General features: G+C 39.9%; 1 long non-coding RNA gene and 1 pseudogene across 2 annotated transcripts in view; one reads left to right on the forward strand and one right to left on the reverse strand.

Moving 5' to 3' along the window:
• Positions 1-1,527: 1,527 nt before the first annotated feature.
• LOC144368210 (uncharacterized) lies at positions 1,528-7,066 on the reverse strand. Its single transcript, XR_013427978.1, has 2 exons — positions 4,574-7,066; positions 1,528-4,259 (listed from the first exon to the last, which is right to left on the reverse strand). It is a non-coding gene; the product is annotated as an uncharacterized LOC144368210 (long non-coding RNA).
• LOC120890503 (transcription initiation factor TFIID subunit 13 pseudogene) overlaps positions 2,937-13,587 on the forward strand; it is a 51,700-nt pseudogene continuing 41,049 nt past the window's right edge. The window contains exon 1 of the transcript XR_013427977.1: positions 2,937-3,186. The product of XR_013427977.1 is annotated as a transcription initiation factor TFIID subunit 13 pseudogene (transcript). The remainder of the gene's footprint in view (positions 3,187-13,587) is intronic.

Genomic DNA, 13,587 nt, shown 5'->3' on the forward strand with positions numbered 1-13,587 from the left:
GAATGGATAAAAAAAATGTGGCATTTATACACAATGGAGTATTACTCTGCATTAAGAAATGACAAAATCATAGAATTTGGAGGGAAATGGATGGCATTAGAGCAGATTATGCTCAGTGAAGCTAGCCAAGCCCTAAAAAACAAATGCCAAATGTCTTCTTTGATATAAGGAGAGTAATTAAGAACAGACTAGGGAAGAACAGCACAAGAAGAAGACCATCATTAAACAGGGTTGAGAGGTGGGAGGGAAAGGGAGAGAGAAGGGAAATAGCATGGAAATGGAACGAGACCCTCAGGTTTATACAAAATTACATACAAGAGGAAGTGAGGGGAAAGGGAAAAATAATACAAGGGGGAGGAATGAATTGCAGTAGTGGGGGTAGAGAGAGAAGAGGGGAGGGGAGGGGAGGGGAGGGGGGATAGTAGAGGATAGGAAAGGCAGCAGAATACAACAGACACTAGGATGGCAATATGTAAAGCAATGGAAGTGAAACTGATGTGAATCTGCAATCTGTATAAGGGGCAATATGGGAGTGCATAACCCACTTGAATCAAAATGTGAAATATGATATATCAAGAAATATGTAATGGAGGGGTAAGACAAGATAATACAAATGGAAGAAATGATTTACAGTAGAAGGGGTAGAGAGAAAAGGGGAGGGGAGGGGAGGGGAGGGGGGATAGTAGAGAATAGGACTGACAGCAGAATACATCAGACACTAGAAAGGCAATATGTGAATCAATGGAAGGGTAACTGATGTGATACAGCAATCTGTATACGGGGTAAAGTTGGGAGTTCATAACCCGCTTGAATCAAACTGTGAAATATGATGTATTAAGAACTGTGTAAGGTTTTGAACGACCAACAATAAAAAAAAAAAATAAATAAAATAAAATAAAATTTAATACAGTTTTATAAAAAAAAAAAAAAAAAAAAAACCAATTTAATAATTGACTGTATGTCCACTAGAAACTTCTGACATGCACAATTCTAATTGTCTGGTTTCTACAGAGTTCCCATCAGGCACTGAGCATACCAGGCAGCCCCCTATTAGTCTCCTATTTACTCTATTCACCAACCTCTGGCAAACAGAGTGCATGAAAACGTAATCACCACTATCTGTATTTTACAAATGTCTATAAAACTCCACTAAATTCGATTGCAAAAATAGACATCTACATCATAAAGCATAAAACCAATTTTGGAAAATCAAATGTTCTTCCCCTGCTATTGTGTGACATAGATGACTTCCAGAACAGATTTTCTAGCACCTGGCAGTCAGCAGAACACGGAGGCACCAGGAAGAGCATAAACATTCTGACTCCACTCCTTTTAACGGCTGTCTCAGGAATCTCTATTTTAAAGAGTTATCTTTAAAGTGAAGATATCTTCTGCACTGACATAAAACAGTTAACTTGCTTTAAAATTTTATGATGACCACTAAATCAAGAAGCTCAGGAAAAGACTCGCAGAAAGAATTATAAGGGTCCAGCGAAATGTCGGAGTAAGAGACCACAAGAGACTGTCTTATGCAAAAGCAGAAGGGTGGGTTTATTTGGAGACCAGCATGCTGGGGCTCCCTCTATAGCAAAGAGAGATAGAGCCCTGAGAACAGCTTGAGCAGAGCTTATATACTTTCCCTGGAGAGGGCAGGGAGAGAAGTTACATTTTGTAGTTTGGCAGTTGGGGACAGCTCTTTCTGGGAACAAGATTAGCAGACAGTACATAGTTGGGGACAGCACATTCTGGGAACAAGATTAGCAAACAGTTCTTAAGATTTCAACAGTGTTTTGTTAAGCATATAGAGAAACGGAGTGACAAGTACTTTTTTTTATTAACCTTTCATTCCCCACTTCTTCTTTTGGCTACTTTTAATCATAAAAGTGATCATTGGGGGGTGTCACATTCCATGTCTGCTAGTGGGGTATATTGTTGTCTGATTACTATAAGTTTGATTTGTCCAATTTGGGATTGGAGAAAGGAAACTACACGGTTGAGCAAAACAGAGTCCTAGAGTTAGCAACAATATAAGAATTATTAAAGAACCGGCCAGGGCTGATAAAAGCGTAGTTAACCAGGGGGACTGTGTGAACCAAGATTTATATCACCCTTTTGGGGTCTCTCTCTCTCATTGATGCTCTTTAAGGCATCTTTTTAGTTTACTCATAGATTTTTTTACAACTCCAGTATGGTCGGCATAAAAACAACATTTTTTTTTAATGTAGCATAAAGGCCCTCTTCTCTCATGAAGAGGAGGTTCAACCCTCGCCTGTTCTGTAAAACAACTTCAGAGAGAGAGGTTAAAGATTCCTGTAAAGCTGTGATGGAGGTTTCTAATATCTTTAAGTTTTGGTCCATTGCTGTTTCTAATTGGGTCATTTGTTGTGTCCCATGGACCAGGGCAGTGGTTCCTGTGCCCACCCCTGCAGCAATTCCCATTCCTAATAAGATGGTTAAAGTGAGGGATACAGGGTTGTATGTCCCCTTATTTGATCTTTAAATGAACCTGCGTCATGATAGAGCACTCTGGGAAACAACTGCACCATTACAAAATTAATCACATCTGTTGACCATTTTATGAAAATATAAATAATGTTTAAGTATATAGAATTATACTGTTGTAGGGACGGACAAGGCAAGGCACCTAAGATAGACTGAAGACAGGGAAACAGTTTTATTTGGTCGCAACTGGATTTAGAGGGCATTGTTTCTGTTGCAATCAATTAATCCCCTGAACCCCAAGTTTAGGTAGTTTTAGAATTTTGTACTCAGCCTGTAAGGGAAGGGGCTTAGAAGTTCACAGTCTGCAGAAGTTTACAAAAAGCAGTTTTTGTTTCTGTTATTTTTTTTTCTCTGTTCTGGGCAAGTTAACTTTTCAAGGACACCTGGGAGGGGGAGAATTTTTTTTTCCTTGCCAGCTGTTACCATGGAGCCCAATTGATAACTTTTTATCTTAGAAATGTAGCCATCTCTGTGAAGCCCCAGCTCAAGGCCAGAGGCCCTGTTCACATATTTTGTGAAAAACTAGTAAGGGGGTGTCTAGCTTAGGAGTGCTGATTTTTCCAGCCAGTGGCCAAGTAGAACAGAGCAACATGAAAAGAGGAAGTTTATCTATACTGAATTCTTTTATAGGGACTCTTTTGCTGAAAGTCCTAAAGTCAGCCATCGTGAAGACTTCTGGAGAAGGTCAGTTAAGACTTTTCTGTGGGCCTGGTACAGAGGGGGAGGACGGGAAGGCGGTGCTGAGAGCAGCTCCGTGGATCTGAGAATGAGGAAGGAGAGATGTAAAAGAATAATGGGAAAGGGGCTTGGGATTTTCCTAGCAACAAAAACTTGAGTAGTAGAACAGGTAGAGCAGAGGGGAAGACTGGAGTGAGTATCCCCAAAAGCCTGTGAGGGACTTTAAATTTTTAGTAACCTGTTTTTAGTAATGATAAAGCAACTTTAAAGGCGATTTTCATTACATCTTGGATAGTCCTGGTGGGACCTGGTGTGGGCACTGACAGGAGAAGAGAGGAGTGAATGGGTGGAGAGATACCTCAGTACCTGTTACTTCAGCAAGGGGGCAATGGTCTGTGAACTGGCGGAGGTTTGGGTTCCATTAGGTAGCCCCTGTATGTTTACATCCTTATGACTTTCAGAAGAAGTCGGTTTTTCCCCCACACAGCCATGACTGTTTGTGGCTTTGATAGTCCACCGGGCAAACATAGTAATCTAGGTTAACCAACTTGTATCTGGCTCTCGTGTCCCTACATCCATAATGTTTGTTTCGATTATCTATGGTATGGAAGGGATTTAATGGAATTTTAGTGGGATTTTTTATCAGGGATACCCAATAGGAAAGATCTATAGCCAGCTGACATGATTTGTGATTAGCCATCACTGTTGTACGGGCTGATGAGGGTTAGGACCACTGGTGGTCAAGGGGAGAGTCTATGGCCTTATCCACACGGCGAATACGCAGTTTGAGAGGGTTACCAGTCTTTTTAAATTTCCAACCAGAATCTGGACAGGGCGCAGGTTTGAGATGAGAGGCATGGATCCAGGAAGTGATTCCGTTTACCTTTACCCCTGTAGGTGTTATAAGTAGCACCTAGTATGGTCTTTTCCAGCGGAGTTCTAGGGATGACACCTGATGTCGTCTTATGTAGACGAAGTTTCCCACTTGATATCAGTGTGGAGTCCTTTCGTCCCCAGGTTGGTAGGCAGTGGCCAGCTGTTTCCACATGTATCACTGAGTTTTTTTAAAAGCTTTAAGTCTGTCAAGCAAGAGGGTGTGAAAGGAATTGTTAGGTCTTAGAGTTGGGGTCAGGTCCCTTATTGGAGGAGGGGCATCATAGAGAATTTCATAGGGGGTAAGGTTACACAAAGAAACAGAGGGAGTATTTCTTGCATGAAACAGTGCATAAGGCAGGAGCACAGTCCAATCTTTTATGCCGGTCTCTAAGCTTAATTTCGTCAAGGTCTCTTTAATGGTTCTATTTATTTTTTCTACCTGTCCTGAGCTCTGGGGTCTATAAGCGCAATGTAATTTCCAATTAATCCCCAGGGTCCTGGCTAACCCCTGACTTACCTGGGCCACGAACGCCGGTCCATTATTGGACCCTATTACCTTAGGCAGGCCGTATCTTGGAAAAATATCTTCCAGGATCTTTTTGACCACCATTTGCGCCGTTTCTTTTTTTGCGGGGAAGGCTTCAATCCATCCTGAAAATGTATCTACAAAGATTAGGAGATATTTAAGTCCATACCTTGCTGGCTTAATTTCAGTAAAGTCCACTTCCCAGAATTGTCCTGGTCTGGTTCCTCAAAGACACCTTCCTATAGGAAGCTTGGAGGGGTAAGCATTAACCAATTGACAGACCCGACAGGCTTTTGTTACGCGTTCAGCTAATTTTTTTCACTGTGAGCTGGTTAGTGGAAAACTCTGTTCTTGATCCTTTAGGAATGCCTGCAGTTTCTTTGAACCAAGGTGAGTGAGTTGATGTACATTTTTAACGTAGTGTAGGGCTTTCTGAAATTGCAAGTTGGGTTCAGTGTTGTCAAGGAGTTCAGTGTCAGTGTCCTCAGATGTTAAGTTGTCGGGGTGCTCTGATGTAGTTAAATCTCCTGACTCATATTTCCCCCCCTATGGAAAGTGTTAACATGGTTACTCTGTTTAGGGCTGCCAATTTAGCTTCTTCACTTGCCCTCTTGTTAGATGGGGGTGGTATCTGCACAACGGTTTGTTTTCTGGGCTCAGTGAGCCATCGTTTACCGCCCCTAAGGGAATAGTCCAGGAAGATTACTTCTTGCTGGCAAATTTGGGCCTTTTTGGCAGAAGCTCAGATAATAGTGCTTGGGTCCCAGACTTAAAGTTTTCCTTGGTGTCTGCTGCCAGTAGCAGGTCATCCACATATTGGAGTAGGGTGACTTCAGGGTGCATGGTTCTGAAGTTATTGAGATCTCTGTGGAGGGCTTCATCAAAAAGAGTGGGGGAGTTTTTGAACCCCTGTGGGAGTCTGGTCCAAGTTAGTTGATCAGACGTTTCAGTTTCTGGGTTTACCCATTTGAAAGCAAACAGCAATTGACTATCTTTATGCAGAGGCAAGCAAAAGAAAGCATCTTTTAAGTCCAGGACAGTATACCATTTTCGATCGGGGTTAAGGGTGCTAAGCAGATTGTATGAATTAGGTACTGTGGGGTGAATGTCCTGCACTCTGTTGTTGATCTCTCTTAGGTCTTGAACAGGGTGATAGTCCCCGGTTCCTGGCTTTTTTACTGGTAGCAGGGGAGTTTTCCAGGCCAATTGACAGGGCCTTAGGACCCCTAAGGCCAGATATTTCTGAATTAGGGCCTTATCCCATCTTTAGCTTCTTTGCTCAGAGGATATTGTTTAATATTAATTGGGGAGGCTGAGGTTTTTAACTCCACCATTATTGGAGGTTGTTTTATGGCTAGGCCTAACCCAGCAGTTTCTGCCCAGGCATCTGGGTAATCTGTTATCCATTTCTTGGATAGCTTGCCTGTTTGATCAGTCTTGGGGGGTGTGAAGAGTTGATGTTCATCTTCTACTGACATAGTTAAAGCCATGACTATAGGAGTTTTTACTGAAGGATTTAGAAATTCCATTTGGGGCCTTCAGAGTTAAAAGTTATTCTGGCCCGGAGTTTGGTGAGCAAATCTCTGTCCATCAATGGGGCTAGGCATTCTGGGATAACTAGAAAGGAGGAAGGAGTGATGGACTTTTCCTTTCCCCAGGTCCATGGTCCTCTTAGCTGTCCAAGCCCAATATTTACTGCCATTAGCCCCTTGAACTTGAGACATTTTAGTTGATAGAGGGCCCATTGGGGCCTTAAGGGCTGAGTATATTGCCCCTGTATCCACTTCAAAGTTTACTGGGGTCCCTTCCATTTCAAAAGTTACCCTTAGCTCGGGGAGGGGATCCGAGCCCCGACTTTCCTAGTCATCCTCCAAAGTTAGAATGGCTGGTTGGCATGGCTGTTTCTTTCTAGGGCACTCTTTGACCCAGTGTCCTTTTTCTCTACAGTAGGCACATTGATCTGAGGACAGGTGTGGCTTCTGGCGTGGGCCCAGGTATCCCTTTCTGTCTCCCTGTCTCCTAACTTCTGGTCTATTTGTTGTTGTGACCAGGACCTTATCAATGCCTCAGTCTGTCTTTTGCTTCTTTCATCCTCCTTTTGCTCCCTTTCTTTCTCCCTTTGCTCCCTTTCTTTCTCCCTCCTTTATTCCTTCTCTTCCTCAGTTTCTCTCTTATAGTATACCTTCTCGGCTTCTCTGACTAAATTTCTCAAAGTCATATCTTGTAATCCATCTAAGCGTTGTAACTTTTTTTTAATATCCAGGGCAGCTTGCCCAATAAAGGCCATCGTGACAGATGCCTTTTGATCCTCTGCCTGAGGATCAAAAGGAGTATATCTCCTATATGCCTCCATAATTCTCTCTAGAAACAGAGGGTGATTCATTAGGCCCCTGAATAATCTCTCTTACCTTGGCTAAATTAGTTGGCTGTCTAGCGGCTGCTCGGAGACCCACTATTAGAGCCCGGCAATAAGTGGACAGATGCTCCCTACCTTCAAAGGTGTTGGGGTCCCAGTTGGGTCGGTTCAAGGGGAAGTCAGCTTCGATTATGTTGGGAAGTTGTGTCGGTCACCCATCTGGTCCGAGGATATTTTTTTTTTTTGCTTCCAGGAGGATTCTCTCTCATTCCTCTGTCATGAAGAGAGTGCCTAGGAGTTGTTGGCAGTCATCCCAAGTAGGCTGGTGTGAAAACATCAATGACTCAATCAGACCTGTGAGCCGGTTGGGGTCCTCGGAAAAAGGGGGATTGTTATTTTTCCAGTTATATAGATCTGAAGAGGAGAAAGACCAATACTGGTAGACTTACATTTCTCCACCATGGCCATCCTCTATCATTGGCCCATGAGGACAGAGGGGAAGTATCATGGGGGCTTTAGGGTTTTTAATCATTTGCTGCCGGCGAGTTCCTTTAGCTGGGCCAGCTTCCTCCAGGGGAGGAGGGGCTATGTGTGCCTCGGGGAAGTCATCTGGAGGGTGCTGGGCTTGCTTAACCTCCTTCAATGGTGGATAAGCTGAGTCAGCAGCAGGGGAATCACTTAGAGGGTGTTGGGGGTTGGGGAACGGAGGCAGGGGATAAGAAAAGGGAGGAGAGTCCAGCAGAGTCAAATCTTGAGACTCAGGGAGAACAAAGGGTGGAGGAGGAGGTTTGAGAGATAGAATCGTAGGGGGAGGGGTAGGAGCAGAAACAGGGACAAGAAAAGCCTTCACCCAAGGAGGAGGAGATTCACAAAGGTCCTGCCAAGTTAAGATATACGGCTGTTGATCTGGATGGCTATGTGGCCCCGGCTGAAAAACAATATCTCTGACTTTTTAAATTAGTGGGGAGTAGAAAGATCCTTCTGGAGGCCATCCAACTCCAAAGGTGGGCCATTCTAAGGCATAGAGAGTCTGCCAGGTCCGGTGTTTTACTGAAAAAGAAAGATTCTGAGCCCTTAAGCGGACTTCAGTCCAGTGAATGACTCTGTCCCATAATGAAAGTTACTTGAACAAAGACAGGGACAATACAAACGTGACACAAACACAGACACACAGTAAACAGTAAACATGTAACACAAGTTCAGAGGCAAAGATTAAAAACAGACAGTGAATTTAACTTGAGAGAAAGAATAGTTGCCGGCAAGACCAGACGGGTTGGCAGCAGAATACAGATGAGGGCACCTTGTCCCTCCCAGATGGGGGCACCTCCGTCCCCCCCAGAGTCTCCCAAAGCGTCCCTTGAGGAGACGTGGTCTGTGGCTTCAGGGACACGCCTATCCGCCACCGCCAGGGGGAGCTCACGTTCTCTGCTGACAACCACACTCTGCCAACCCAAAACCAGAAAACCAGAAAAACCAGAAGGCTCTGAGAGCTCACGCTCTCCAGCCCAAAACCAGAAGGCCCCGAGAGCTCATGCTCTCCAGCCCAAAACCAGAAGGCCCTGAGAGCTCACGCTCTCCAGCCCAAAACCAGACTCTGAGTGATCGCAAAGGAAAAACAAGAAGGAGAAGAAGGAGGAGGAGAAGAAGAAGAAGATAAGGCGCCTTACTTACCCCCCTAAAGGAGTCTTGTTGAGGTCTCCCTGTCCGGCGATGCGCAGTTCCCGGCCAACACACCAAATGTAAGGGTCCAGCGAAATGTCGGAGTAAGAGACCACAAGAGACTGTCTTATGCAAAAGCAGAAGGGTGGGTTTATTTGGAGACCAGCATGCTGGGGCTCCCTCTATAGCAAAGAGAGATAGAGCCCTGAGAACAGCTTGAGCAGAGCTTATATACTTTCCCTGGAGAGGGCAGGGAGAGAAGTTACATTTTGCAGTTTGGCAGTTGGGGACAGCTCTTTCTGGGAACAAGATTAGCAGACAGTCCATAGTTGGGGACAGCACATTCTGGAAACAAGATTAGCAAACAGTTCTTAAGATTTCAACAGTGTTTTGTTAAGCATATAGAGAAACGGAGTGACAAGTACTTTTTTTTATTAACCTTTCAGAATAAAATTGAGACTATTTTATTTTTTACTTCAGCTCATATTGAATTTTATTGTCATTCCAGGACAACTTAAAGCATTTTTCCAATAATTTAGTAGGAAATTTGTTTTCAAACATAGTTAAAAAAATAAATTTCTCCTCTGATTGTGTCAAATGCATTCTAAAGGTTAAATATTTAATAAAACCTATATCAATAGTTTCTGGGAATCCATGGAAACAAACAAGACTAAGGGCATGAATAGACTTGAATAGCCTGTAGCCCCAAGTCTTGAATGCATTATTTAGATAAATGAGATGCCAGATTCCATGATATTTCTAGCAGTAGATTTACTAAATAGTTATTATTGATTTAGGTAAGGCTTAAAATAAGTCTCTATCCTAATTCTATAATCACTAACAAGTTTGGATGAATTTGTACATATTGAAAAACATATAACACAACCAACTGGAATTAAATAGTGTTCTTATAGTCCTCAATAAAATGACAAATTTACTTGGAAATAAATGATTTATCATCATTGGATTATATAATTATCAATAAAAATGTGTAATATTTTTCTTGAATCATTTAAAAATACCTTTTCATGTAAATTAATTAACATCTTAAATGAATAAATTAAAATTATTTGAAAATTTAAATACTTTAAATTATGATATGCTATGCTTTATTCTTTCTGTTTTTACACTACTGATAAGAGAAAAATTACCCTTCTGTCAAAGTATGGATCAAAAGTCTTTACAAATGCATTACAAATTCTACATTGAGAAACAAACACCAAAGACAAAAATGCATTACAAATTCTACATTGAGAAACAAATACCAAGAACAAAAATGAAAAAAAAGACATACATAAAAATATGCTCACCAGAGTGGGGTTTACAGCAGCAAAATTCTGAAAACAACTGAGATGCATACAACACAGAGTTGTTAAAAGAAATGATGGTATCTTCATATGGATGAAAATATAATAAACACAATTGACATTATGGAATGTTTACCATGTAACTGGCATTAAATTAACCATTTTAATTCTCAGTTTTATATGCATTCTCTCTTGCTTCTCAGAATTTCTATTATCATTGTTTTACAGAGGAAAATAAAACTTGCAGAGGTTAATTAACTCCTCTAATGTGACATCAAAAATAGGAGATGGAAGTAGTCTATGAATCCAGATTGGTGTTATTGACTATTGCACTATATAACCATTAAAATATTGGGGGCATTTTTTTTATTATTGCCAGAAAAAGAGTCATGACAATTTTCCAGTTTGAGGAAAAGAACACTTCTTGGAATAATTTTGGCACAAAGTTTTGATTACAGTATACTACAGTATACGTAGCTGTATATTTCTTTTTCTAAGAAATAAAATCAAATTTAAAATAAACATGTCTTTCTGAAACAAAGTAGTTTGCTCTATTTTAATGGATCATAAATAACTTTGTATATGCTACCAACTATGTACACAAATGCATATAAAAAGTGACATAAAGGCATAGGTATCTTACATGATAAAAATTAGCAAAAATTAGTGAAAGTTCCATGTTTACCATATAGATTTATTATCTCAATTTACTAAAAGGCAAAACCATGTACACAACCAGGCATAACATTTTTATCTTTTTTCCATGTTCTCTTTAATCATTTGAATAATATGCATTCACAGTAAAAAAAAAAAGAACACTGATGTACTGGAATATCTTAGTAAGAATTTGAAGCTGAATTCTAAAATCTGTTTTCAGTTACTGAGTTACTGAGTTACTGAGTTACTGTCTCATTCAATTCCTCACAATTTGGAGTATTTCATGACCAGAATGTTTTGATTTAATAAGTGCATATGTCAGGTTCTCAAAAATAGACACTAAATAACAAAGTGTTGCAGTTCAATGCAATAACCCAGAAATTCTAATTTAGAATTATAAAAATGTTCAAGGAGAATCATATATATATATGATTGTATATACTTATACATATATATACTTATACATATATATATATACTTGTACATATGTATGATTGTATAAGTATATGCTAATTATGTGTTCACAAATATTAATATATTGATAAATACTTGCTTATATCAAAATTTATCTATATCTCTATATAAGCTCACTTCCTGCATGTCTATATACATATGTATATATTCTCATATATTTATCTTCTTTTCCTATGAAGTTGCTACATGTGTCACCAAGTTATAATTATCTGGCTTCTTAGTGTATTTTAGAGTTACAAGTTCAATTGTTTGCATGGCAGCATTTGCTGGGTTAAATTGAGAAGAGATTAGTTAGAATATATGTTTGAATGCATGCTTCTGAAGTGCGGGCTCTCCTCATACTAATAAAAGGAAGAAGAATATTGTAACTACAAATGTCACAAACATTTCAAATATCTTCCACTACTTTCCTGTTTAAAAAAAGAAAAAGAAAAAAGAGCCAGGTTTGTAGCACACCTGTAATCCCAGTAGCTTGGGAGACTGAGGCAGGAGGATCACAAGATCAAGGCCAGTCTCAGTAACTCAGCAAGGCCGTCTCTCTAAAAAAAAAAATACATATATATATATATATATATATATACATATATATATATGTATATATATATATATGTATATATATATATATACACACACACATATATATAATAAATGAATATAATATATATATATAAAATAAGTGAATATAATATATAAATGAATATATATAAAATGAATATATATATTTATTATATATATATTATATATATATATATATATATATATGGCTGGGAAATTTCGCAGTGATTAAGTGTCCCTGGGTTTCATCCCTGTTGCCAACAAATAAAATTTTAAAAAATAAAGAAAGAATGGGGTTCCCAGATATATACCACTTATAGAGAGGAGCACAACAAAGAAATTTGGAGATTTATAAAACACTGAATGTAGGAAACTCAAAGTCTTTTGGGAATCTTCCATTTTTTCTCCCATGACACTGTCCTCTGTAGCATTCAAATAAAGTCTTCATTTTGTTTACCTCGATTTCATCTCATTGCATTCAAACTGCAAGTACTTCAGTTGGGCTGCATCAGTCAGCTGTTGAGCTTTGCATGCAGCAGCAATAAACACTGCAGCAGCAACATCTCATAGGCTACTCTTCTGATCATCTATTGCTCCAAGACAAATTACCCCAGGACTTAGTGCTGTAAACAACAACTATTTCAGTGTGCTCATGGACTCTGAGGATCCAGAACGTGGACATATTCTACCCAGCAGTGATGCCTTGTGTTTTGTTTTGTTTTGTTTTCAAAGATCACTGCAACAATCTCTCTTATCTTGCATGCTCTTCTGCAATGTGACATCCCTATGGCTATGAAAACATGGGACTTGATTCTCTTCACTGGCATTTGTGCTGTCCCTAGAAACTCAAAGATGGAAGCCGTAAAATGCTTCAATGTCAGAGCATAAAGGCCATGCCACTCCCATCAATTGCTTGAGGAGCACTTGTTGTCTAAGTAGCCCCTCTTGGGAGGCTCCATTTCCAGGCTTCTTGGGAGGTCTACATGGAGAGGTCTCCAGTCAAAGCTCCATTTGATAGTCACAGATCATCTCCCACCATTTCTTCTTCTGTCTCACACTCTGGCTAGAGAATTTTCATCATTGAGTAAAGCTATTTGGGCATAGTGTCATGTGTTGTTATCATCGAAAAGGACTGCAATTAAAGCAAGAAAAAGGAGAAATTCAGCTTTAATGCAATGAAGTCAGAGTTTCAGTTTTGTGAGAAGTGGGTCAACATTTCATAGGAGGGATTTCTCACCAAGGCCAATAAGGCAGATATTGGAAAAGAAAATTCTCAGATGGTGCATGATCAAAATTATGGTTATTATAAATGGAACCTAGTCATACCCCAAAGAAGAGGCCCCGACCTTTCCAACATTTCTGCCTTTGTCCCCTAATCCCCTGTTGAACAAAGCTCATTCTCTTCCAAAACAGCCCAAAACACTGGATGGATACACCAATCTTCACAACATCAAAGCTGTAAACAGATGCAGATTCTAGGGGCTGTGCTATTTGTAAGAAATAGAAAAGGCCTGAAAAGGAAATTGAGACGTGATTATTTCAACAGGAGGAACTGGTAGAATCTAGGGACTGAGGGGCATGGAACAACATCATCGAAGGCTTTCATAGGAGAGAGCAGGGGGAAGTGAATAGGGACAAGCTAGAGAAAGAAGGTAGTGCATATGATCAATTTTTTTTATCTTCTTTCAAGCAAAGTAGATAAATCATGACAAAGCATAATTTTTCAACCCCAATATTTCCACTAAGCTATACCTCCCAGTCTCTGTAGCATTGGCAATATTAATGTCACAAACAAAAGTGCAAATAATTGCTTTACATTATCCAAGTTTTTTTTTTACAAGGAAAAATTAAGTGAAACAAAATGTGAAATGGGTATACAACATAATCTCACCAGCAGACATGAGACTTCACTAACTCTTCATTATTGACTAATATAGGGCCACAAGGAATCTATTACCAGCTAATGATTTTCCTCTAGAAGCAGATAGGTGGGTTGT

This window comes from Ictidomys tridecemlineatus, chromosome 11, assembly GCF_052094955.1.
Source record: "Ictidomys tridecemlineatus isolate mIctTri1 chromosome 11, mIctTri1.hap1, whole genome shotgun sequence".
Taxonomy (NCBI): domain Eukaryota; kingdom Metazoa; phylum Chordata; class Mammalia; order Rodentia; family Sciuridae; genus Ictidomys; species Ictidomys tridecemlineatus.